The sequence below is a fragment of the Pongo pygmaeus genome, chromosome 4 (genome assembly GCF_028885625.2).
Source record: "Pongo pygmaeus isolate AG05252 chromosome 4, NHGRI_mPonPyg2-v2.0_pri, whole genome shotgun sequence".
NCBI lineage: Eukaryota > Metazoa > Chordata > Mammalia > Primates > Hominidae > Pongo > Pongo pygmaeus.
Genome location: NC_072377.2, coordinates 99,278,011 through 99,305,397, shown reverse-complemented (window position 1 = coordinate 99,305,397; position 27,387 = coordinate 99,278,011). Strand labels below are relative to the sequence as shown.

At 39.5% G+C, this 27,387-nt stretch overlaps 1 long non-coding RNA gene across 1 annotated transcript; it reads right to left on the bottom strand.

Moving 5' to 3' along the window:
• Positions 1–16,813: 16,813 nt before the first annotated feature.
• Positions 16,814–26,733, bottom strand: LOC129036127 (uncharacterized). The gene is made up of 3 exons (XR_008502514.1): positions 26,393–26,733; positions 20,890–21,055; positions 16,814–17,239 (listed from the first exon to the last, which is right to left on the bottom strand). It is a non-coding gene; the product is annotated as an uncharacterized LOC129036127 (long non-coding RNA).
• Positions 26,734–27,387: the final 654 nt, after the last annotated feature.

Genomic DNA, 27,387 nt, shown 5'->3' with positions numbered 1-27,387 from the left:
CCTAACTAAGGTCTTCCTGTTTCTGGGGCCTCTTCCCAAGGGTGACTTAGTAGCATTGTGACTGCAGGAAGGATCTATGATGTCAGTGTGGCTGGCCCTCACAACTGAAGTCAGGAAGTCCCTGGGATTTAGAAGCTTTGAATGTTTTCTGTAGTGCTCATTGTCATACAAATCACTAAGCCCTTTACTTCTTTGTCTCATGGGGTGGGAAGTGGCCATTGTTATACTGATATTTCACACTCTTCTCCTGATTTCATCTTCACAGTTTGAAAACAGACGAGTTATCATCAAGCTAGACAAAGAGGAAATGAAATGCTGCGGTATTCCCAAATCTTTCTCCAAGTATGTTAGGGAGGAAGCTAACTCTTGTAGGTTACAAGGGGACTTCACAGATAGTGCAGCACTGATGAAAAGTGACGTGGGTCAGAGTTTTAGAGAAATGAAAATATTGAACTTTGCCTTTGTAGGGGAAATTTTGTTCAGTTATTTAGCCAAAAAGGGGTGGATTGTTTTCGCTGCAAAATGTTTGTCCGAGTTTTAAAATTAGAATTTGCATGTTTGTTAGTACTACTTGGCCTCCATATACAGAAATGATGCTTTGGCTAAGTTGTTGTCCAAATTATGGTATCAGATTTGCCTTGTTTAAAGGCACACAATGTTCAGGATGCTGAGTGACAAACTTTGACCCCACAGATAAAGGACATCTATGATTTGGGCTTCCATGCATATCCCCTAGTCCTAAGCTAAGCTCTTAAAACTCAAAGATGCAGTAGTTCATGGTTTGCAAGCAGTCCAAAAGGCTCATTTTGCTACCCTAATCATCATTTTATCTAGTGCCAAGGGAGACTGACACACAGCAGTGACTAAGAGCAGGTGGCTCCAGATTCCGAGAGAGTGGATTGGAACCCTGACTCCTCAACCTACCAGCTATTTACTTTGGACAAAATTACATCACCTCTTTAAGCCTCAACTTTCTCCTCTGTGAAATGAGCTAATAATATAGATCCCATAAGATGGTTGAGAGGATTAAATGTAATAATATACTTACGGTGCTCAGCTGAGGGCAACGCCAGGAATCCACTAAAAGATAACTATTATTAGTGATTATTTCACAAGGTGCCAATTATCCAAGAAACTGACACAAGCAGAGTCTGTGTGAGAAAGAAAAACTAGATTTAACCTTGCTTAACAACTTTTTAAGATTCTTTCTCTTCTTAAATTCAGCTTTTAATCCATGGTATTTGGTTAGAAAAATGGGCCCTACTAAAATGGACAATTTTGGTAGGTTTGTTCTCTAAACATAAACGGCTATTCAATTTTAACATAACAATGCACATAATATATATGTATATTATTAATGTCTGCTCTGGTTTGAATCTCTCCACCAAAACTCATGTTGAAATGTAATAATGTAATTGCCATTCTTTTTTTTTTTGAGACGTAGTCTTGTGCTGTCACCCAGACTGGAGTGCAATAGCGCGATCTTGGCTCACTGCAAGCTTGGCCTCCTAGGTTCATGCCATTCTCCTGCCTCAGCCTCCCAAATAGCTGGGACTACAGGTGCCCATCACCACGCCCGGCTAATTTTTTGTATTTTTAGTGGAGACAGGGTTTCATTGTGTTAGCCAGGATGGTCTCGATTTCCTGACCTTGTGATCTGACCACCTCGGCCTCCTAAAGTGCTGGGATTACAGGCGTGAGCCACCGTGCCCAGCCTATTGCCATTCTAATAGTATTAGGAAGTGGAGGCTTTAATAAGTGATTAGGTCATGAGGGCTCTCTCCTAATGAATGAATTAAAGCCCTTATTGTGCGAATGAGTTATCATAGGAGTGGGCTCCTGATAAAAAGGATGAGTTTGGCTTAGTTTCTCTCTCTCTGTCTTGCATTCTTATTTCCCTTCTTGCTATGTTATGATGTAATATAAAGATGTATCCTCTCAATCTTGGACTTCCCAGCCTCCGGAACCATGAGCCAAATAAATACCCAGACTATAGTATTCTGTTTTTAGACAGAGTCTTGCTCTGTTGCCCAGCCTGGAGTGCAGTGGTGCGATCTTGGCTCACTGCAACCTCTGCCTCCAAAGTTCAAGCAATTCTCATGCCTTAGCCTCCTGAGTAGCTGGGACTACAGGTGTGCACCACCATATCTGGCTAATTTTTGTATTTTTAGTAGAGACGGGGTTTCACCATGTTGTCCAGGATGGTCTCAAACTCCTGACCTCAATTGATCCACCCACCTCAGCCTCCCAAAGTGCTGGGATTACCGGTGTGAGCCACCATGCCAGGCCCCAGACTATGGTATTTTGTTATAGCAGAAGAAAATGGACTAAGATAGCTTCCCACTTGTGTAAAATGCGTATGTAAAATCCTTCTCGGAAGTCAATAATCTTCATATATCTTTTCTAATCTAGGGCTAATAAAAGCCCAGAAATTAAAAATGTTCAATTTCAATCTTAAACGTGGCCTTATACTATAATATATTTAATATAGATCTAAAGACATAATACTGACATGGTGGTCAGTGATGGGGGATAGTCAATGCTGAGGGTCATCAGACAGAAACGCTATGTGTTGTGCACTACACAACCCTCTGGGGCACTCATGGTAACACTGTAGATTTTCATATTTGTTACAATAATTTTTCAGGCATATATCAAGAAAATATCTCATTTTACCAAAGAAAGTCAGGATAATTTTCTGACATGGAAGTAAAGGGTTTTGAGAAAGGGGCACCTATTTTTAACGCACACAAGGAGTGTACAGTGAGGCACTGTCAATGACCAACTGCATATATGATGGTGGTCCCATAAGATTTTAGTGGAGTGGAAAAATTCCTATTACCTAGTGATGTTGTAGCCATCATAACATTGCAGTGCAATGCATTACTTATGTGTTTGTGGTGATACTGGTGTAAACAAACTTGCTGCACTGCCAGTTGTATAAAGGTATAGCAGGTGCAATTCTGTACAGTACATAATAGTTGCTAATGATCATAAACAACTATGTTACTGGTTTATGTATTTACTACACTATACTTTTTATCATTTTTTAAAATTTTTAGTTGACACATAACTGTACATATTTATGGGATACAGAGTGATATTTAGATACACGTATACAATGTGTAACAACCAAATCAGGGTAATTAGCATATCATCACCTCAATCATTTATCATTTTTTTGTGTTGTGAATATTTAAAATCCTCTCTTCCAGCTTTTTGAAAATATACAGTAAATTATAGTTAACCGTTTTCACCCTACAGTGCTGCAGAACATCAGAATCCATTTCTCCTATCTAGCTGTAATTTTGTTTTCATTAACACACTCTCCTCATTCTCTCCTCCCCTTACCCTTCCCAGCCTCACAATTCTATTCTTTATTTCCATGAACTCAATTTTTTTTTTCTGCCACACGTAAGTGACAACATGCAGTATTTATCTTTCTGTTCTTGGCTTATTTTGCTTAACGTAATGTCCTCCAGCCTCATCCACGTTGCTGCAAATGACAGGATTTCATTCCTTTGTATAGCTAAATAGTATTCCATTGGGTATATAAACCACATTTTCTTTATCCATTCATCTATTGATGGACATTTAGGTTGAATCCATATCTTAGTTATTGTGAATAGCACTGCAACAAACATGGGAATCCAGGTGTCCCTTTGATATACTGATTTCCTTTCCAGTAGTGGGACTGCTGGATCATATGTTAGTTCTATGTTTAGTTTTTTGAGAAGCCTCTACAGTGATTTCCATATTGCCTGTACTCATTCACATGCGTACCAACAGTGCATAAGTGCTCTCTTTTCTCTGCATCCTCACCAGCATTTGATAACTTTTGTCTTTTTGATAATAGGCATCCTAACTGGGGTGAGGTGGTATTTCATTGTGGTTTTAATTTGTATTTCCCTTATGATTAGTGATGTTGAGCATTTTAGCATTTTTTCATATTCCTTTTTGCCAATTGTATGTCTTCTTTTGAGAAATGTCTTTTTTTTTGGCACGGAGTTTCATTCTGTTGCCTAGGCTGGAGTGCAGTGGTGTGATCTCAGTTCACTGCAACCTCCGCCTCCTGCGTTCAAGCAATTCTCCTGCCTCAGCCTCCCTAGTAGCTGGAAGTACAGGTGTGTGCCACTACACCTGGCTAATTTTTGTATTTTTGGTAGAGATGGGGTTTCACCATGTTGGCCAGGCTAGTCTTGAACTCTTGACTTTGATTGATCCGCCTGCCTCGGCCTCCTAAAGTACTGAGATTACAGGTATGAGCCACTGCACCTGGCCCTTTGCCTACTTTTTAATCAGATGATTTGCTGCTGTTGAGCTGTTTGAGTTCCTTATATATTCTGGATATTAATCCCTTGTCAGATGAATAGTTTGCCAATATATTTTCTCATTCTAATAGTTGTCTTTTTACCTTTTGATAGTTTTCTTTGCTGTGAAGAAGTTTTTGAGTTTAATATAGTCCTATTTGTCTATTTTTGTTTTCATTGTCTGTGCTTTTGAAGTCTTTAAAATCTTTGCCTAATGTCCTGAAGTGTTTCCCCTGTTTTCTTCTAGTAGTTTTATACTTTCAAGTCTTACATTTAAGTCTTTAACTTGTTTTGCATAGATTTTTAAATATAGTGATGGATAGTGTTCTAGTTTTGTTCTTCTGCATATGGATATTCCATTTTCCCAGCACCATTTATTAAAGAGAGTATCCTTTTACCATTATATTGTGCTTGGCACCTTTGTCAATAATCGGCTGGCTGTAAATATGTGAATTAATTTTTGTTCCATTGGCCTATGTGTCTGTTTTTATACCAATTCCATGTTATTTTAGCTACTATAGCTTTGTAGTATATTTTGAAGTCAGATAGTGTAGTGTCTCCAGCTTTGTTCTTTTTGCTCAGGATTGCCTTGGCTATTCAGGGTCTTTTGTGGTTCCAAATTTTAGGAGTTTTTTTTTTTTTTTTTCTGTTTCTGTGAAGAATGTCATTAGTAATTTGACAGAGAATGCATTGAATCTGTAGACTGCTTTGGGTAATGTGGTCATTTTAAGAACATTAATTATTCCAAGCCATGAGCATTGACTGTCTTTTCATTTGTTTGTATCCTCTTCAATTTCTTTCATCAGTGTTTTATAGTTTTCAGTGGCGAGGTCTTTCACCTTTCTGGTTAAATTTATTCCTAGACATTTTATTTTTTTGTTAGCTATTTTATTTCTTTTTCAGCTAGTTCATTATTGATATATAGAAATGCTACTGATTTTTGTATGTTGATGTTATATTCTGCAAATTTACTGAATTTATTTATTAAGTCTAAGAGTTTTTTTGTGGAGTCTAGGTTTTTCTAAATATAAAATCATGTCATCCTCAAAGAGGGACAATTTGACTTCGTCTTTGCCAATTTGGATACACTTTATTTCTTTCTCTTGCCTAATTGCTGTGGCTAAAGCTTTCAGTATTATGTTGAATAGGAGTGGTGGAAGTGGGCATCCTTGTCTTGTTCCAATTCTTAGAAAAACGGCTTTCAACTTAACCTCATTTTTTCTAATTTTTAAACATTTTTGTTAAAAACTAAGACAAACACACACATTAGCCTAGGCCTACACAGGGCCAATATCATCAATATTACTGTCTTCCATCTCTTGTCCCACTGGAAAATCTTCAGGGGCAATAGCGTATAATGTTAGCTATGAGTTTGTCATATGTGGTGTTTATAGTGTGGAGAGATGTTCCTTCTATGCCTAGTTTGTTGAGAGTTTCTATTATGAAGCAATGTTGAATTTTGTCAAAAGTTTTTTCTGAATATATTGTGATGATCATATCATATTTTTCTGCATTCTTTTGATATGATATATTACGTGTATTGACTTGCATATGCTGAACCATCCGTGCATCCCTAGGATACATCCCACTTGATCATGGCATATGATCTTTTTGACATGTCATTGTATTTGGCTTGTCGTATGCCTGATGCACATAAATGCAAAAATTCTCAACAAAATATTTTGGGACGAGAAATGGAAGACAGTATAGGCCTAGGCTAATGTGTGTGTGTCTTAGCTTTTAACAAAAAACGTTTAAAAATTAGAAAACATAAAATTTTAAAAATAGAAAAAAACTAGGATGTAAAGAATGAAAAATTTTTTGTACAGCTCTATAATGTATTTGTGTTTTAAGCTATGTGTTATTATAAGAGAGTTAAAAATTAAAATGTTAAGTAAAAAATTATAGTAAGCTAAGGTTAATTTATTATTAAAGAAAGCAAAGGTTTTAAATAAATGTAATATAGCCTAAGTGTACAGTGTTTATAAAGCCTACCTTAGTGTACAGTAAAGTCCTAGGCCTTCACATTCACTCATCTCACTCATCACTCATACACTGACTCACCCAGAGCAACTTCCAGTCCTGCAAGCTCCATTCATGATATGTGCCCTACACAGGTGGGCCATTTTTTATCTTTTATACCATATTTTTACTCTACCTTTTCTATCTTTAGATACATACATACTTACCTTTGTGTTGCAGTTGCCTTCAGTATTTGGTACAGTCACATGCTGTACAGGTTTGTAGCCTAGGAGCAATAGGCTATACCATATAGCCTAGGTGTTTGGTAGTCTATACCATGTAGGTTTGTATAAGTGCACTCTATGATGTTCACACAATGATGAAATCACTTGACACAGTTCTCAGAATCTGTCCATTGTTTGACCTTTGTAAAGCAATACATAACTGTATCTGGGCCACTGACAGCCAGTACCCTGGGTGTCCTCTGTTGAACCGGCCTTAACTAGTCATGGGCCAAAGCAGCCAGTCGTCATTGGCAGGCTGTGTCCTCCTCGACTCTCTTTTATTTCTTTCTTACTTTTGCCTAACCTTCTACCTGTTGTCTCAAGAGCTCTTAGGGTGTCCTTTGGGTCTCCCTTAGGGCTCCTCACCTTTCCTTGTGCTATTCTGATTTTATCTGCTCTGGCCTTCTAGTAATCTCGAATGTGTTTAGCACTTAATATTTAGGCGATGTTCTTCATGTTTCACCTCATCATTCTTACAAGTGAGGCTGCACAAGTGTGAATATCCTGATTTTACAAATAAGAATACAAGGAGGTTCAGAGAAGTAGAGTGACTCACTGAAGAAACTGGTGAAACTCTGACTGAGTAGACCTCAGGCCTGCTGACCCTTAGTCTTGTGTACCATTCCTCCCGGGATGCATCACACCGAATTCCACTCAAGTGTGGGGCTTTGACTTCCATTCTCTTCCATTCTGTGTTTGAACCCAGTGGAGAGACTAGGGTTGCTATTTCAGTGAATGGGGTATTTTTGAGGCAGGGTATATTTTCATTCCTCTCAAGCTGAGTGACTGATTTCTCTAGTCTTGAGGGAGATGATATGGATCATCTGGTAAAGTAGTTAGAAACATGTTCTCTGGCAACAGACTACCAAATTCAACTCTCCTCTCTGCTGCTTACCAGCTGGATAGTCTTGCAAAATGATATAATCCTGTATTCCACCTATAGAATGGGATGATGATAATAGCACAACATTAATGATTCTATAACAATATAATATTATAGAAATTAATCAGATATGTAAAGCTGTTAAAACATGGGCTAGAGCACAGTAAGCACTCAATAAATCTTAGCTCATGTTCTCTTAGGTCTAACCATGTCTGTTTTATTGAATTTTCTAGGTGGGTTTCTTAGTAGGAACTCAATAGCTGTCAAATGAATAAATGGAAGACTTTGTACTTTAGCTGTGAAAGATCCAGCCTGTGGAAGGAGCCAGAGGCCAGTTTCCATGCACTATTTCTGAATGGCCCCAGCCTCTCTCCTAGTGCGTGGATCTGGCCCGTCTCCCATTACCACAAATCTCATTCTAGGAACCCCTACCACTAACTCAGCATCAATGGAATTCTCTAAGATTTCTAGAACCATTTATTTAAGAACAATTCTCGGCACCTCCTAATTTAAGGCATTGATTGTTCTGGGAACATTAAGAAAACGTTGAAAGTCTCCTTTTCTCAAGAAACTTCATTTCTCTGTAGGAGAGAGGGGTGAGCCCACAGCTGACTCTAAATCAAGGCAGCCAGGGCTACATTACATGGTCAAACAGTTCAATCATCCTGTGCTTCTCATGCTTCCTCAAACTTTCTTGGCTAAACCAAACCCAGGCTAAATCCATCTCTCTGCTCACTCTGCCAGTATTTTTGCAGCAGAACATGGCTGGGAGAAAACATGCAACCATGTTGACTGGTCTCAAAATTTATGACCACAAACCTTAAGTGGGTCCTTAATGCTTCCTGGCAATTATAGTATCAGATTTCCTTAGTTCATCACTCTCCTACTCGCCTAGATGACTCTCATGCCTTTTCCTCTGACTTCAAACTGCCATCAACAACCCTGTCACCTGCTGACCTTTCCGTTTTACTTCCCCAAGAAAACAGAAATAATCAGAAGGAAATTTTGACAAGCTCCACCCCCACCCCCACATCTATCCGTGACCTGTGTGCACCCATGTCCATATATTCTGCCTCCTCCTGTTCAGCAGATGAACCATCTGTGCTCCTCTTTAGGGCCAATGCCCCTGTGGTCCTCAGATCTCACTCCCTCTCAACTATTCAGGGACATTGCTCCAGGGATTTTCCCCTCTGCCCTCTTTATTGGCTCATTCTCATTGGCATGCAAACATACATTTATTTCTCCCACTCACCTTAAAACAAATAAACAACTTTCTCTTGATCCTATAATATATCCCCTTCCAGCTACCACTCAATTTGTTCCTTTTCTGCACAAGAACATTCCCTGAAGTGCTGTTTATATTTTTTCTCTTCATAGTTTCTCTCTTTGCTATGGTCTGAATTGTGTCCTGCCCCCTCTGATTCTTATGTGGAAGGCCTAACCCCCAATGTGGAGATAGGGTCTTTTGGAGGTAATTGCATTTAAATGAGATCATAGGGTGGGGTCCCAGTCTGACAGAATTGTGGCCTGAGAAGGAGGAAGAGGCTGAGCATCGTGGCTCACCCTTATGCCTATAATCCTAGCACTTTAGGAGGCTGAGGCAGGAGGATCACTTGAGCCCAGGAGTTCAAGACCAGCCTGGACAACATAGTGAGACCTCATCTCTACAAAATATTTAAAATTTAGCCAGGCATGATGGCAGCGAGTGCTGATAGTTCCAGCTGAGGCTGAGGTGGGAGGATTGTCTGAGCCTGGGAGGTCAAAGCTGCAGTGAGCTATGATTGTGCCACTACACTCTCTCCTGGGCAACAGAGAAAGACCCGGTCTCAAAAATATAATAAAAATAAAGAAGGAGGGAGAAAGAGAGATTGCTATCCCTCTGCCATGTGAAGACACAGGGTCTGCAAGCCAGGAAGAGGGCCTCACCAGGAAACAAATCTTCTAAGCCTCCAGAACTGTGAGAAAATTAATTTTTGTTTTTTTGAGCCAGCCTGTTTGATATTTTGTTAGGGTAACCCAAGTAGACAAAGACTCTTGAACCACTGTTTTCTCGGCCATGTTCTGCAGTACAGATAAGGGCACGAGTAAGCAGAGAGATGGATTTAATCAGGGTTTGGTTTTGTCAAGAAAGTCTGAGGAAGTGTGAGAAGCACAGGATGATGATGCTGTTTGACCATGTAATGTAGCCCTGGCTGCTTTGATTTAGAGTCAGCTGTGGGCTCACCTTCCCCACAGAGAGATTAAGTTTCTTGAGGACAGGGGCTTTTTTTTTTTTTTTAAATCCTTATATTTCTCCTTACATTTCTCAATGACCTCAGCACAATAGATCCCTTAAATTAAGAGGTGCTCGGAATACTTCTTAAAGAACTCCTGGAGAATCTCCTGAGGCTAAGCCACTAGGTAGAGGCTTTCTATCTATCCCTTGTAACTTCCATTGATGCTGCTCTTGTCAAGATCCCCTCTGACCTGTTTTTCAGTAAATCCAGTGGTTAATTCTCAGCCCTCATCTTACTTGCCCCCTTATCAGCATTTGACAGAGTTGACAGCTGTCTTCTCCCTGATACTCTTCCTTTACTTCTCTTCCACTTTTCTGCCACTCTTTTGCATGGATTTCTTGTTCATCTCCCTGACTTCTGAGTGGTTGATCCATCATCTCAGTTGCCTAGACCTTTCCTGAAAATCCTGCATCCTTAGAAACCCCTCCTCTACCTCTGAAAGTTGACGTGCCCTAGAGCTCAATACTTGGACTCTGCACTCGCTACCTTGATGATCTCCCCTAACCTAATGGCTATAAGCTGATGTTCCCTCAAATCCCCTTCCCCTAAAAGCTGCTCCCTGTATAGTGTTTTCCATTGCAGTAAATAGCAATAGCCTTTTTCTAGTTTGCTCAAGCCCCAAACTTTGGAATCCTGCTTCACCTCTCTCTTTCTCTCATATCCTACTTGTTTACCCCACCTTTAAAATATATCCAGAATTGGGAAGTTTCTAGCTGTTTCCTCTGCTAGTCCAAGCCACCATTATGCTAGCCCAAGGCATCATTCTTTCTCCCCTGGATGATTGCAATGGCTTTCTAATGCATTTCTTATTGCAATGGCTTTCTAAAATCAATCTTGCCCCCTCTCATAAATTATTTTCAACAAAATAGTCAATGAGGTCAAAGTTGAGACTGAACATGAAACTCTCTATTCAAAATCCTCCATGATTTTCCATCTTGCTCAGAGTAAAGGACAAAACTTTTCTAAGATCTGGAAAACCTTCTGAGGCGACGAGACAGGGTCCTCCCATAGCTGCTGATGCCATCTCCTGCTACTCTTTCCCTTGCTTACTCTCCTCCAGCCATGGTGGCCCCCTTATGATTCTTTGAGTACACTGGCAGGCCCTTGCCTCAGGGCAGTTGACCTTGCTGTTGCCTCTGTTTAAATGCACTTTCCCTAGATCTTTCCTCTTTACCCCCTTTCTTGCTTCTTGACTTTACTCAAATACCACTTTCTCAGACAGCCCTTCCCCGGCTATCTAAAACCACTGTTTCCTTTCATATGACACATACTTCCTGTTACTATTTCCCTGTGAGTATTTTACCTATCTGATATATGTAAGAGTTAAAGAAAGAGGAAAGAAACATGAAGAGTGGCTCAACAGTCAAAGACAGGTTTATTTTGGAGGATAGGCCTGAGAGGGACTTCTGACCAATTTCAGTCAGGAGCACTCTCACCGACTAAGAGTATTTAAGAGTTCAGGGTGGGAGAACTTATCACAGGTTTGGAATGTTTCTGTGTGGAGGAGAAGTTCATTGCAGAGTTGAAATGTCTCTGGTTGGAGGGGAGGTTATCCTGGGGCTGACATCTCTCTGGTCATAGGGGAGATTATCTTGGGGCTGGCATATCTCTGGTCAGGGAGGGGTTCATTTTAGGGTTGGAATGTTTCTGGTTGGAGATGTCATTTGTGTTTTATGGTTATGCTGACATTAGCCATTAGGCTGATGCCCTTTGGATTGGATTTAGGCAGTTTTTGATCAAGGGGAATTTTAAAATCGTAGTGCTTGTCCAAGATGGTGATGCTCCTGCTCTGTCAATATACATTTTACTTTTCTTTTTAATTCTTTACCCCGCTAGAATCTAAGCTTCATAAGAGCAAACATTTTTATCTCTTTATTTCACTGCTTTGCCTCAATGCCTAGAGTGGTGTCTGGCACATTGTAGGTGCTCAATAAATATTTTAACAGAATTTGGCACAGTCTGTCACATATATTCACATGTGCAGAGTAAAACAAACAAACAAAAAATGACTAAAAATCAGATGAAATCTCATGTGATGGCAAATGCAGTACACAGATAGGTGAGCTAACAATTCAAAGACAATGACCACTCCTGTGGCTGTTTATTTATTATGTTGCCACCAGGTATAGGACTCATAGGCCTTTGTGGGACCAATAAAAGCTGTGCTCATTGTTACTTTATAGAATCTATATGTAGTAGGTCTATACGTAGTAGATGGATACTATATGGCAGTAGGAATATTTATTCTAGCTGCAAAAATCTTTTTTCCTGTGGAGGAGTTTCTTGTTCTGCCAGAGAGGCTCTGAGCAAGCCCTTGTGGACCCAGCAGTCTGCTCTGAAAAACGCTTAGTCAAGCATCCCTGAGACATCAGCCTACCAGGACCAGGCTGGTGGTGGGCAGCCATCCTAGATTGCTGCTCTAATGATGAAGATCTATTTTTGTTGTGTAGCAAGACTGGTGTCCCCAGCTCTCCAGCCTGACACAAGCACCTGTACTTCAAGGTGACCAGAAATATCAGTTTGAAATGCATATAAATAGATTCTAATTCCAAAATCAATGGATGTATTTTTGGCCCTAGGCATCTACACATTTAGGCAAATGGCTCTAGGACAGAAGTTAATATTGTATCTGTTTTGTCTCATCAATTTAAAGAATAATGAAAGCCATAAGAGAAAAGTTTTCCTGTGCTCTGGGAATACCTTTTTGTCCCACCATTAAAATATATGATTCTATTCTGTACAAAACTTACTCCTGAGGAACCCTCTCTTCTGAAGAAAGGCCCATTTCAATAGAGGCTACATACCCACATCTCCCTATGGCCATGATTACTTACCTTGTAAGAGTTTGGGCATCTTCCATTCATTATTGTTGCTGTCTAGCATGCCTTATCTTCTTAAAAATCAAAGTAAAAATAATTTGTCTGATGCATGTATTTCCCTAGAAATGTGTGATTGATTTTCATAGGTATAGAAACACCTAGGCCATATTGTAGAGTAAGGAGATAGGAACAAGTCAAACATTTTACTGAATGCCTACTATGTGCAAGGCATTCTACATGTATACTCATATATTTATAATTCAGCCATTCTCATAACAACCCAATGAGTATATTATCCCATTTTACAGGTGCAAGCTGAGAAACTTTCTGAAAATGTGACAAATCCATGCTCTTCCCACCTTACCAAGCACCTTATCACTGAGGTCTCTCTATATCTTGTCTTCTCCTGCCCCCTTCTTTTTGGCATCACTTCTGCCCTTTGCCAGGCACCTTGTGCTTAGATACTCAAGTTCCCCACTGAAGTCATCCAATCATTCATTCTCTCATTCATTCAGGCATACAAGTATTCAAACATTTATTGGGTACCTTCTATGCACTTTTCTAGGTCTTGGGAATACAGCAATACCAAACAGAAAAACATCTCTGCCCTTGCCAACATTCTAGAAGGGAACAGTCAATAAGTACCCAGATAGCTAAGATGCAGTGTGGTGAGTGCAATTGAAGAGGAAAGTCCTGTAGCTGCAGGAGTGGAGAGGAAGAACACATAGAGGCCTGCAGGGAAGAGGGAGGGAAGAAGACTTCTTGGAAACTGTGACATCTGAGGGGAGTTATGTGGCCCTGTGAGAATTAGCCTCATGCAGTGGACAAAGCATTTCTGCTCAGTGAATGTCCATTCCCATAACAGGTAGTGCAGGGTGGCAGGACCAGAGGGTTGACAATCAGAGATGAGGCTGTACAGCTGAGTAGAGGCAAGACTCTGAAATGCCTTGTATCTTTGTAGGCATGATAAAGAGTTTGCAATCTATCCTGCAGGTGACGGGGAGCTGAGTTGTCAAGTAGTGTTTATTGAGTCCTTGAGTCCTGTGGATGCGCTTATGTGCTACAACAAAGCCTAAAAAGATGCTGATGAAATGCAAACGTGGGCAAATGTATGAACTCTGATTCTACTTTGGTGTAAAGGTAAACTTAATACTTCAAGTCAATAGTGTAATATATGATGAAAACTTAAGTCCTTGTGGAAAATTCTGTTATATTTCTTCCTTGTGTCTAAAACTGCTGTTTTTTTTAACCCCTTCAAACTATTTGGAAACTTGGGACCCTGAGGCCACACTACTGCTGAGGAGTTTCACAGCACTTTGTCAAAGAAATACCTATTAATTACAAAGCAGTTTCATTTTTGTGACATGAAAAAATATACATATGAATTTGAAACATCTCTGTGCAAAACAAAAAGACAAAAAATCAACTTTGAAAAATTATTTCCCAGAATTGGGGTGCCTCTGTAATTATTTTTATGTTTTAAATGTTATATTCAATTTTCACACATATATAATTTTACATAAAAGCGTAAATGTCATATAGCATAGAAATACCAGAAAGGATTAGTATTCTGAATATATAAAAACATATTCCAAAGTATACAGGAATGGACACCTGTAGTTGTCCCTTTTGAAATAATCACTGTATACGTTTTTATGTGTTTCTTTCTATGAATGTGTATGTATATATATACATATATACACACACATATATAATTGAGATCATATTATATATAATTTTATATTTTGACCTTTTTCACTTAACCTCAATTATAGGCTATATTTTGACTTCTCACTTGTTATTACATATTTTTGAAAATCTGATTTTATTGGTTGTATAAAGTACATTCTATGGAAAATGTAATTTTGTTTATCTGCCTTTTTATTTCAGGGCCTTTGAATTGTGTTCTTTTTTTGTGGATATAGTACTCCAGTAATATTGTAAACAAAATATTTTCATATATTTCTTATTGTTTTCTAAGTAAATAGTAGACTGATATGGTTTGCTGTGTCCCCACCCAAATCTCATATTGAATTGTAGTTCCCATAATCCCCATGTGTTGTGGGGAGAACCTGGTGGGAGGTAACTGAATCATGGGGATGATGGTTTTTATAAGGGGCTTTTCCCCCTTTGCTCGGTTCTCACTGTCCCTCCTGCCATCCTGTAAAGAGGTGCCTTCTGCCATGATTGTAAGTTTCCTGAGGCCTCTTCAGCCTTGTGGAACTGTGAGTCAATTAAACCTCTTTTCTTTATAAATCACCAGTCTTCATAGCAGCGTGAGAATGGACTAATACATAGACCTAACGGTACAAATATTTGTGAGGATATTGATACATACTGCCAAATTGCTCTAAAAGAGATTATTATATTTTTGCAAAGCAAATTAAAACTATGCAACAAGAAACAAATTTTCATACCCAAATGTGGTAATTACAGGTCTGAAAATATGTCCTAGGGAAATAACCCAAAATAGAGAAGAAGACATATATCAATGTGTTCATCACAGTGTTAAAATTACCAAAAAGTGGAACTTGCTTAATTGTAGGAAGTCTGAAAAGTATTACTTTTGTAGGACTTAACTATAATATGACAACCATGAAAAAGCATTTATAATTAATTACCTATAATATGGAAAATTTATGCATTACAATGCTAAGTGGAAACTCAGGATAAAAAATGTCATATACAGTTTATTGTATTTTTATTACTTTTTTTATATTTTAAAAAGTGACTAAAAGACAACTTTTCCTTTGTTGTAGAATTATACTTTTTTATTCAAGTTTCCTTACCATTGTCACTTTTTGTGTAAAACTTCAGTCATCTTTTCATTTTCTAATGGTGTACTCCAGTTTTTACATTTTGCTAAGTCATGATAGAAATCACAAGAACTTTCTAACTGCAGCCTGCCTTGAAGTAAACAGCCTGAAGATTTCTGCTAATTCCAGAATGCTTTCACAGATTCTAGCTGATAGAGATAGATGTTTAGAATCAAGAATTCCAATTTGATTACTGACTTGCCCAGCTCTCTGCATCTATTAGAAAGCAGTGCAGGGGACGTTTTGGCTGGTCTATTATTGATCTGTGAAGCATGCAGGAAAGCACTTTCGGAGGAGAATGTTCAGCTTCAGACTGAGAAAGCGCTTTTCACTCCAAATCTCAGACTTGATTTTCATCAGTCAATAATACATTTTAGATTTTACTTTGTTTTTATTTTTTAAGATGGAAGAGAAAATTATTTGATGTGACATAAAATGAGAAATATTTTGAAGGCTATTCAGCAGGAGAGCGCTAAAATTTTTGTAAGAATTGGGAGGTTGCTGTAATTTTTATATTTTAAATGTTACATTCAATTTCCATATATAAGCATATAATTTCACATAAATGGTTGAATGTGATTTTTTTTTTCAGTAGAGTCTTTTTTTTTTTTTCTTACTATTTTTACTTCCTTTATCTTCTAGCCCTCTTACCCATGTAGCCTTGGTAGGAGACCTTTCTAACTTCAGAACATGTCAAGTAGGTTAAAACACCCCTATTCGACTCAGATTTTTGGGCGGATACTGCACTTCAAATGTTAGCCAGGTTTGGAAGCTCTGTAGCAACAGATTCTCGTTAGTAGTCTGCTAAACCTATACTTAGAGAAGTGTTATTTGATTTTACACAAAGAATTGAAGACCTAAAGTTGCTGGCAGGTAAACAGGTTCTTTTTTTTTTTATGGTACTCCAGTTTAAAAATGCGGAAATAGGCCATGTGTGGTGGCTCACACCTGTAATCCCAGCATTTTGGGAGGCCAAAGTGGGTGGATCACCTGAGGTCAGGAGTTCGAGACCAGCCTGACCAACACGGTGAAATCCTGTCTCTACTAAAAATACAAAAATTAGCTGGGCGTGGTGGCACATGCCTGTAATCCCAGCTACTCAGGAGGCTGAAGCAGGAGAATTGCTTGAACCCATGAGGCAGAGGTTGCAGCGAGCCAAGATTACGCCATTGCACCCCAGACTGGGCAACAAGAGTGAAACTGTCTCAGAATGAATGAATGAATGAATGAATAAATAAATAAGTAGAAAATTAAAATGCAGAAATAAACATTATGTGACTTAAAAGATCATCCTGTGGGCATTGACAGGGAAGGGCACAAGGGGACTTTTGGGCTGATGGAGATGTTCTAGAGCTTGAACTAGTAGTGGATACATGAGCATAGGGGATTTATCAAACCCGGCCCAACTATGTGCTTAAAATAGATGCAGTTTACTGTAAGTAAATTATACACAAATGAAGGTTATAAGACAAAAGCATTTCTATTCATTTACACTCTGGGTTTTGGAATTTGCTGTGAAATCCTTTCAAAAGAGCTCCAGAGTCTTGATAATAATGTCAAGGATATACCTACGCATTTATTTTCACTACAGTCCTCATCCCTCCTCCACTGGTGGTAACGTGAGTTTCAGATGATTTATTCTGTGGAGCCACTTAAGGACTAGGAAGGGAGGGTGTAGCAAAAGTGGCTCTGTGGGTGACCAGGCGCCACTCAAGGAAATGTCAGCAGCTGTGGGCATTGCACCCTCATTCTGCTACAGAAGTGGCTCGGCTTTCTGTTCTTCTACAAACATCTCACAGGTGGTAGCAAATCCTGTAGAAAGAGGCAGTTCTTGATGTAGTATCATGGAGACAGAGTCCAATTCTCTCTTCTTTTTCTCTCTTTCATTACTATATCAAATATAGGTCAGGCAGAACAATTGGTACAAGTTAATGAGACATCATCGTTTCTCATGCAAGCCAATCTCCAACTGCTTGTTACCATTTTGCTTAAGGTGGTTTGGGGCTAAACTTAATTGTGCTTTTTGTTTTGTTGTTTACTTTAATCATGATAACCAATAAGTTACACTTCCAGGAATGATTTCATAGTATGTCCACTCAAAATTCCCCTTGGTTAGAAACAGTGAAATTTAGATCATGAAATGGGCAAAGCAGATAGTCTCATTTCCCCTAGCCTCCCAACATTTAGACTTTCATTAAACACTGTTCTCCCTGTATGTTATCCGGGACACCCTGCCTTACGTCTCAATTTTTGTTAAATGCAACAATGCCTATGTTCATGTACGCTCTTCATTTGCTATTGCTAAGTTCCAGAGAGGGTCCAGTCATAATTCTGGCTTCAGCCAAAGCAAAGGAGCACAGTAGAGTCAGGGAGATCTGGTGGGGCTGGAAAATGCAGAAGGTGGAGTAAAGTGTGGCAGTGAGTGAATCTGATGGGGATCTGGGCTGGGAATTGTAAGAGAGGTGGGGGATCTGGGCAAGCATGTGGCTGGCATGGGAAAGCACACTATCTACCCAAATGTCTCCACCACCTCCAATGAAACCTCTAAACCATGTTTCCCAATTACTTTTTAATATTCACAACTACAGTTCACAAATGTAAAGTTTGAAAATAATGCAAATTTGTAATCTAATATTGGGTGTGTAACACTGAATCAATGAATTTTTTATGCTCATAACACAAAGAAAAACTTAATTCAAATTGGTTGTGTAGAATCTGTGATAGTTTATGGAGTTTAGGTTGAAGTTTTTGATAGTGTTGTCAACCCTTCTAAGAAAAGCTCTAGAGTCTCGATAATAATGTTAAGGATATACACAAAACTGAAGAAAGATACTACAGATACTCATGAGGAAAAACTTCAACTACTTTCGAGAAAGTCAGAAAAATGGATTTATGGATATATGTCTGGCGTGTATGTATGTATGTATTTTAAATATCTCAACAAAATCCCTAGGAATTCCATTGAATAATTATTTACTAGCCTGGTTTAAGTAATAAATAACAAAACTATATATTTAAGTAATGAAACTATTCAATAATGAAGTTTTCATTTTATCCAAATTGAGAGAAAGAGACCAACAGATATTTACATTATAACACTTAATAGATACAATAATGGTATGACCAAATGCTAAAAGCTGTAGGAAGTCAATCAATTATCCACTAAGATTCTGTTCTTTAACATTTCGCCAGGTGGCACACCCACAGTAGGAAGGACCTGAAGCTGCTACCACACTTGGTGGGAGGGGTGGGCCAAAGGGGAAAATATTGCCCCTCTCTAGGCCTCTAACCCCTCAGGAGATCTTCCTCATCAGATTGGATATGAGTATGACTAAGATGAAGATAACTGCTTTTTAAAGGAAAATGCCAGTGAGTGCTGTCAGCAAGATGAGAAAATAAGACTTCCCAGCTCTCTCCCTCTTGCAAAAACATCAATTTGAACAACTATCCATGCATGAAAATACCTCCACAAGAGCTAAGGGATCCAGGTGAGAGATTATAGCACCTGAGTGCAGCACAGAAATAAGAAGCTGCATTGAAGAGGGTAGGAAAGATAGTTTCACATTATCCTTGTCACCCTTTGCCTAAGCTCACACAGTACAGTGCAAAGTTACTGTCTACCTGATCCAATTTTGGGCAAAACCAAACTTTTGTCAGCTTTAGGATGACTTCAGTTTTAGGATGACACAAAATGTGAGAGACAGAGCAAAAGATGAAAATAATACAGGATCCTGGGTGACTTTATTGAGCTACTAAGTCAAACATTTCTTGAAAACTTTATTACTTTAGACTTTCAAGTTTTATAAAACAATGTATAATCCCTTTATTGTATAAATCAGCTGGAATAGGATTGTCTGTTACTTGCAATAGAAATATCCTAACTGATATATTTTTAAAAAAGAGTATTATTACCACATATATCAGTCATACACTTTAGATCTTAAGTATAAACATAAGTAAATGACATGATTATTTTTAAAAACTTTGGATAAGCAAATCAAAGTTGTAAGACAGACCACTGACTTAGTAGTATTTTTTTAGTAGATTTTTTCAGTAGTATTTTTCAGTAGTATTTTTTCAGTAGATAGATACTGAATCACTTGATGTAGAATAGTTTTTAATGTTTTTAGTATCTTTTTGAAAGGGATTTGAACATTAAAAAATATAAAAATTTTACCTTGCCTTGGCAACATGTTTAGATCTCAACACCAAATTTATGTTTCTGTATATATATATATATATACACACACACACACATATACATACATATATACATATATGTACACATATGTATATACGTATGTACACATACATGCACACATACATGCACACATACATGCACACATACATATACACGTATGCATATGCGCATGCGTACACGTATGCATATGCGCATGCGTACATGTATGCGTGTGTGTACATGTATATGTGTGTGTATGCATGTATACGTGTGTGTTTACACACACGTACACATATGTGTATACATACACGTATACATATGTGTATATATACATATATACGTATATATGTGTGTATATATACATATATGTGTATATATTCATAGTTTTAAAATACATATTGATAAAACATGATCAATCTAGTCTGGGATAAACTTCTCTGTTTGCAAAAAGCAAAATTATTTTAGATGATTTCTAATTGCTAATGAACCTGTGGTGCTTAAGGGTATTAGGGTTTTCTAGAGGGACAGGACTAACAGGATAGACGTATATATAAAGGGGAGTTTATTAAGGAGTATTGACTCACATGATCACAAGGTAAAGTCCTACAATAGGCTGTCTGCAAGCCGAGGAGCAAGGAGGCCAGTCCAAGTCCCAAAACCTCAAAAGTAGGGAAACTGACAGTGTATCCTTCAGTCTGAGACAGAAGGCCCAAGAGCCCCTGGCAAATCCCTGGTGTAGATCCAAGAGTCCAAAATCTGAATAACTGAAAAGTCTGATGTTCGAGTGCAGGAAGCATCCAGCACAGGAGAAAGATGTGGGCCAGAAGACTAAACCAGTGTAATCCTTCCACGTTATTCTGCCTGCTTTTATTCTAGCTGCACTGGCAGCTGATTAGATGGTGCCCACCCAGATTGGGGGTGGGTCTGCCTCTTGTAATCCACTGACTCAAATGTTAATCTCCTTTGGCAACACCCTCGCAGACACACCCAGGAACAATACTTTGCATCTCTCATTCCAATGAAGTTGACAATCTTAACCATCAGAGATGTGGAACAATTTCTCCAAAGTACAAACTTAAGCTTTTTTCCTCCCTGCACCTTTCATAATAACTCAGGTTTTTCAAGTTTCAGGAATGAAAATATTTCAACTAACCAAAGAGTTATTAAGCTGAGAACATAGATAAAATCTTACTATTTCAAGTAGAGCAATGTAATCATAAACCACTTGAACATTAGCCAGCTTGTAATATTATTATATATGGCTGAAAGAGCATGCCACAAGTTGTCACGAAAGAAGAAGTTCAGAATATCAGTTCTTTTCATGTAAACTCATCTTTCTCATCCCTTTGATGTTTTCACCTCCAAACAGGAGAAGCAGTCTTGGGAATCTGAGCCATTTTCCCTCCAGCAGCTTTCATTAACCTTCAAGATTGTTTTTCTTGTTTACTGAAGAGCTGTGACTTGTCCTATCGAAATCTTGCTCTTGACTCAAGTCTCTGTTACTGCCCCTTGTCTGAGAGACTTGCTGCAGCAAGAGAGAAAGAAATGGATAGAGAGAAGTTGATATAGATGTGCATTGTGTTTTCTCTACATAGTAAACATCTGTTCATAGAACATAGCTAAGTATTTCTCTGTGTAAATGTGGAAGGGTGGGTTCAGGAAGCTGTGAGACAGCAAGATGGTTCTGGAAGGAACTGTATCAGACCAGGAGGACTTATTGGCCACACTGGTCACAAACAATAACTAGATGAAAAGAGGACACACAGGAGTTACTGTAAGAAGATGGATGTATCAGCCCACCCTAGGGAGCATCTGACTGTGCTGCCTCATATCCCGACTGCAGGGAGATAAGGTCTTTAGGTGACTCTCCTCATTATAATGAGATACTAGTAAGGCATAATGAAGGAAATAGTAAACCCAAGTGGGACGTTTGTGACCAAGACTTGGAGGGGCCTAGAGATGGAAAGAGGAAGCTTTGGGGGGAGCTTGGAGGTACTGAAGGGGAGGAGGCAGGAAGGGGAAGAGCCAGACTCCTCACTGTGTCACTGAGTCTTAGGCTCCGGCTGGTTACTAGGACAGCTTGAGGCAAATGATTTCAAGCGGGAATTCACAGGAAATGAGGTTCTGCTACTCTGTGCTTTTACTCGAAAGACTGCTGCCAAAGGCTATTTGGCTGAGAACACGCAGACCAATCCCAGTTTGTACAGGACTTTCCCAGTTTTAGCACTAAAAGTCTTGGGAAACTTTTCAGTGGTTGGCCACCCTAGAACCCTGTGGAGTTGGATTTGGGCCTGGTGCTTAATGACCTTGCAGGAAATGGTGCTCTCTTGGATGCCATATTACTGACCAACACAGGTCAAAGGAGAATCAGTGGAAGAAAATTTAAAAAACATAGTTTACACAGGAGATTTACTTTTCTCTGCATTTTAATTTGGATTCCATGTGCCCTTGATCCAGGGAAAGAGGGACAGAGTCATTACTGTTGAGGTTCCAGATCATACTTCCATTATTCCTCCAGGCTGGGTAAGGCATCAGTGATCAACAGACCTGCATTCTGAGTTCAGGGGACAGAAAAGGTTTAGGACTATGAGGTGGAGGAGGGTGGGAGTAGATGCCTGGCTATGGAGTAGGTTTCTTCTTTTCTCCACCTCTGCCACAGCAAGAAGCTGGCTATTCATTCAATTTTACTCTTTCTCCTGATGGAAAACAAAGTGTATGCCACAGTTCTTGTTGGAAGAAGCCATTACTATTTGAAAATATGGAAGAGGGAATCAAATTATACAAAAAAATCCACTGATTGCAACTAAAAATATGTGTGTATGTGAGAAAAACAGCTGGGGAAAATATATAAGATAAAACAGTGCCATGGAACAAAGAAGAGTCATATTAACCTGTAGGAGCAGTTACCTGCCCTTTGTGGAAATTAGAAAACAGAACAGTAACACTCTTTCACTCTATAAAAGGCTGTCCAGCACGTGGGTGAGCCCCTGCTGATGTGAATACATGATGGATACAGAGCTGAAGAGCTCCTAGGGGGGTGGAGTGGGACATAGAAGAGTGGGTAATTTACCTTTGAAGCCTTTGAAGCTGCTTCAGTGGCTTCAAATTATTCATTGGGATATAATACTTTTTCCTTGAAGGAAGACTTCATGGTCAAATAAGTTTGGAAAATACCTTTCCCTTAGCTCTTTTTACAGTATGTACTTTGGCATGTCAAACTACTTAAATTTGTTTAGCTATTTTGAAAAGTAACCTTATTTTAAATTGGGAAACAATTATTATCATCTCAGGGATATGGTGACCTATAGAACACAGTTTCAGAAATACTGCCTCAGAAGGTTTGTTTCTAGAATAATACCAGTGAAAATCTTAGAAAGGAATGTCCTTGAAATTCTTTTAGGGGTCAATGGCATCTTCACTGGTAAATTTCCAAAATGGAACCTTCTGCAATCAGAGGTATAGGACCAGTGTCAATACCAACTGCCCAGGAAATTCGGTCCCTCCACTTAAACCCAGGTTTGACATTGGAATGCCTGCATTTTCAGAAAAGAAGCATTATCTTATTTCATTGGAGCTCTGAATCATTGAATCTTTGTGAATTCTCTTGTTGAACAAATATTTTAAATCCAAAATCTAAAATGAGACATCTTTCAGAAATGTTGTAAACAAGGAAAGGGTTTAAAAGGCAAATATGATCATTGAAGTGGCCATTTCAAGGTCCAAGTGATAATGTAAAAAGAAGGTTTATCACTTAAGACAATTGTTGAAATCCTTTCTAAAATTTAGATGGGAGAAAAAATAAAAATTATGTTGAATAAGGGCCCACTGAGAAAAGATTGCTATTTACTTGGGGAAATAGTTGAACTAGTTAAATACAAATATAATTTCTACTCAAACACTACCCTTACAATTGCAAACTTGTTGAAAGGGCAAAACATAGGAAAATTACTCTATAAATATTTTATAACTAGAGAGCATTTTAGCTGATCAGCCTAAACATAGCCTTTTAGGTTAGAGAAAATATACTCTCATTTTCATAGGATGTAAATAGGTCATCCATCATTATCCGAGATAATTCTTTTGCATTTAACTAAAAAAAAGGGCTTTGTTCCGATGAAACAGGCACTGATTAATAATATTTAGAAACAAGATGTATTTTCTTTCAAGAATTCTTCTGAAGATCTGTCTTTATTGAGTTTTCCTAAGATGTATGAAGCTTTGTACAGATTTATTTTATTTGACTAAAGTCTTCTTGAAAAGCAGTTTCTCTCTGAGAGTCATGAGACATAGGGAGAAGAGTAGATATGTGGGCCTTGGATGACCTTCTGTTTTCTTTCTGGAATTGTCATGTTCATACACTGAACCATGACTGGGAAAATTTGTGAATGGTGTTTTTCTTGGGGACTTCCACACCCCCCAAGAATATTTCCCCTCCCCATTTTATAATCTCCACAGGATCCAGCCCTTTAGTTCCCTGACTTCCCAGAGATCCTTCTTAGGTACTCCACCCTGGCCTGCTTAATAATGCACCTTTCCTATATGTCATTGCAACTTCAAATCTTACCCTCCTACCTTATTCACAAAAGCAAAACATTGGAAACAAATGTGAAACAGTAAGAAAATTTAAAAAATGGATTCTTATGAAATACTAATAAATAATTAAATGGATATTTTGATCACTAAAGAAATGTTAAGCAAAACAACTCAGACGCATGAAGACAAATGCCACATGTTCTCAGTTATAAGTGGGAGCTAAATAACATGTACACATGGATGCAGACTGTGGAATGATAGACACTGGAGACTAGGAAGGTGGGGGGGGGACAGAAGGTTGGTGGATGATGATAAATTACTTAACGGGTATAATGTGCGTTGTTCTAGCAAGGGATACACTAAAAACTCTGACTCCACCACTATGCAATCTATACATGTAACTAAATTACCTTTGTACCCCATACATGCATACAAAAATATTAAGGAAAAAACAGGATATAAATTCTGTGTATTATATAATCCATATATTAAATTATTTTTTAATATATTCTGCATATGTGTGTATATATGTATATAAAATATGTAAATTCTACCTATTCTCTCTATACCTTTGTATCTATACATACATGCACACACACTGTTTATAGCACTTATCTCTTTAATTACAGTTGATTTTTGTCTTCTTTATGTTTTATTCAATTTCCTACAATGAATGTGTATTACTTTCCTAGAAAGAAATAATGAAAATGGTTGAAAATAATAGAGCTATATTCTCTGTGGTTCATGTATTTGAATCCTTGGTTTTTGCTAGAAGAACTGAATTTATTTCTGTTCCTCCAGCAAACTGATATTATGTTAACGTCTGTCATGCAGACCTTGAATTTTGTGTCAAGAAGTCTGGAGTATAGACTTGGCTCTCTGCTGATTGGCTCTGTGACTTTGGGCAAGTTCCCTGGCCTCTCTGAGCCTCAGTTTTTTCACCAATAATAGAAGAGGTCTGGGAGGATCATGGTGGACGGGAAGCAGGACTAGATTGCAGCTCCCACTTGGACAGACAGAGCAGTGTGTGGAAGTTCGCATCATGAACTTTTGCTCCAGAACGATTGCAGGAATAAATCAGGAAAGCCAAGAGAACCCACAGCGCTCTGAAGGAAGCAGATTGCTCCTGCAGGACCCAGGGGACACCCCAAATACTGTGTGAAGGGGTGGGTCGCCCCTCCACACCTGTGGGTGTTTCTCATTAGGTGGAAGGAGAGACTTGGAAAAGAAAAAGACACAGAGACAAAGTATAGAGAAAGAAATAAGGGGACCCAGGGGACCAGCGTTCAGCATATGGAGGATCCCTCTGGCTTCTGAGTTCCCTTAGTGTTTATTGATTATTTGTCGGTGTTTCTCAGAGAGGGGGATGTGTCATGGTCACAAGACAATAGTGGGGACAGGGTCAGCAGACAAACACGTGAACAAAGGTCTTTGCGTCATAGACAAGGTAAAGAATCAAGTGCTGTGCTTTAGATATGCATACACATAAACATCTCAATGCTTTGCTAAGCAGTATTGCTGCCCGCATGTCTCACCTCCAGCCCTAAGGCGGTTTTTCCCTATCTCAGTAGATGGAACATACAATCGGGTTTTATACCGAGACATTCCATTGCCCAGGGACGGGCAGGAGACAGATGCCTTCTTCTTGTCTCAATGGCAAGAGGCATGCCTTCTTCTTATACTAATCCTCCTCAGCACAGACCCTTTATGGGTGTCGGGCTGGGGGACGGTCAGGTCTTTCCCTTCCCACGAGGCCATATTTCAGACTATCACATGGGGAGAAACCTTGGACAATACCTGGCTTTCCTAGGCAGAGGTCCCTGCGGGCTTCCACAGTTTTTGTGTCCCTGGGTACTTGAGATTAGGGAGTGATGATGACTCTTAAGGAGCATGCTGCCTTCAAGCATTTGTTTAACAAAGCACATCTTGCACAACCCTTAATCCATTTAACCCTGAGTTTTACACGGCACATGTTTCAGAGAGCACGGGGTTGGGGGTAAGGTCACAGATTAACAGCATCTCGAGGCAGAAGAATTTTTCTTAGTACAGAACAAAATGGAGTCTCTTATGTCTACTTCTTTCTACACAGACATAGTAACAATCTGATCTCTCTTGCTTTTCCCCACACTGTGAGTGCCCAAACTGTGGAAGTGGGAAAGAGGGATCATCCGTCCCTGAACACACACTCTCACTGGGGAACCTGAAGGTCTAGATCATGGGAGAAGATTCTGACCTTACCTGGAGCTGAATCAATCTAGAGAGCCGAGCAAAATACAGGGGTAAAGCCCTGTGGGCTCGCTGGGTCCCCTAGCAAGCCATTCTGCCTTACCTCACAGGGATCCTTGAGGAAAGCTGCCAGAGGCACTGGGAAAAGGCCACTGCAGAAGAAAACCTCCAGCTGAAGTTTGTAACAATTTGAACTGATAGAGAAGTCTCCTGGCCAGAACTCGGGGGAGGGCATGAATCCAGTGTGCAGACTTCACAGGTGAGGGAAGCACAAAAGCCCTATTTACTTTCACAGCTTGGAGGCAGGTAGCCCAGGGCAAGTTCTCAGCCCTGCTCACCCACTGCCTGGAAATAGACTTGCTACTGTTAGGTGGGGCATGGTGGGAGTGAGACGGGCCCTTTGGGTTCTGTGGGAGCTGGGTGAGGCCTGTGACTGCTGGCTTTCCTTCACTTCCTTGACAACCTGTATAACACAGTAGAGGCAGTCATAATCCTCCTAGGAACACAGCTCCATTGACCTAGGAACCACACCCCCATCCCCAAGAGCAGCTGCAGCAAGACCTGCCCAAGGAGAGTCTGAGCTCAGACATGACTTACCCTGCCCCCACCTGATGGTACTTCCCTACCCACCCTGGTAGCTGAAGAAAAGGGGCATATACTCGTGGGAGTTCTAGGGCCCTGCCCACTGCCCCATACTACCACAGCTGATGCTCTCTTGAAAGCGCCACCTCCTGGCAGGAGGCCAACCAGCACAAAAATAATGCATTAAACAACCAAAGCACAGAATCCATTTCACTCCCTTGCCACTTCCACCAGAGCAGGTGCTGGTATCCCCAGCTGAGAGACCCATAGACAGTCCACATCACAGGAATCTGTGCAGACAACCCCCACTAGCCCAGAGCTTGGTAGACTTGCTGGGTGGCTAGAACCAGAAGACAGATAACAATTACTACAGCTTGGCTCTCAGGAAGCCACATCCCTAGGAAAAGAGGGAGAGTACTACATCAAGGGAACACCCTGTGGGACAAAAGAATCTGAACAACAGCCTTCAGCCCTAGACCTTCCCTCTGACAAAGCCTACCCAAATGAGAAGGAACC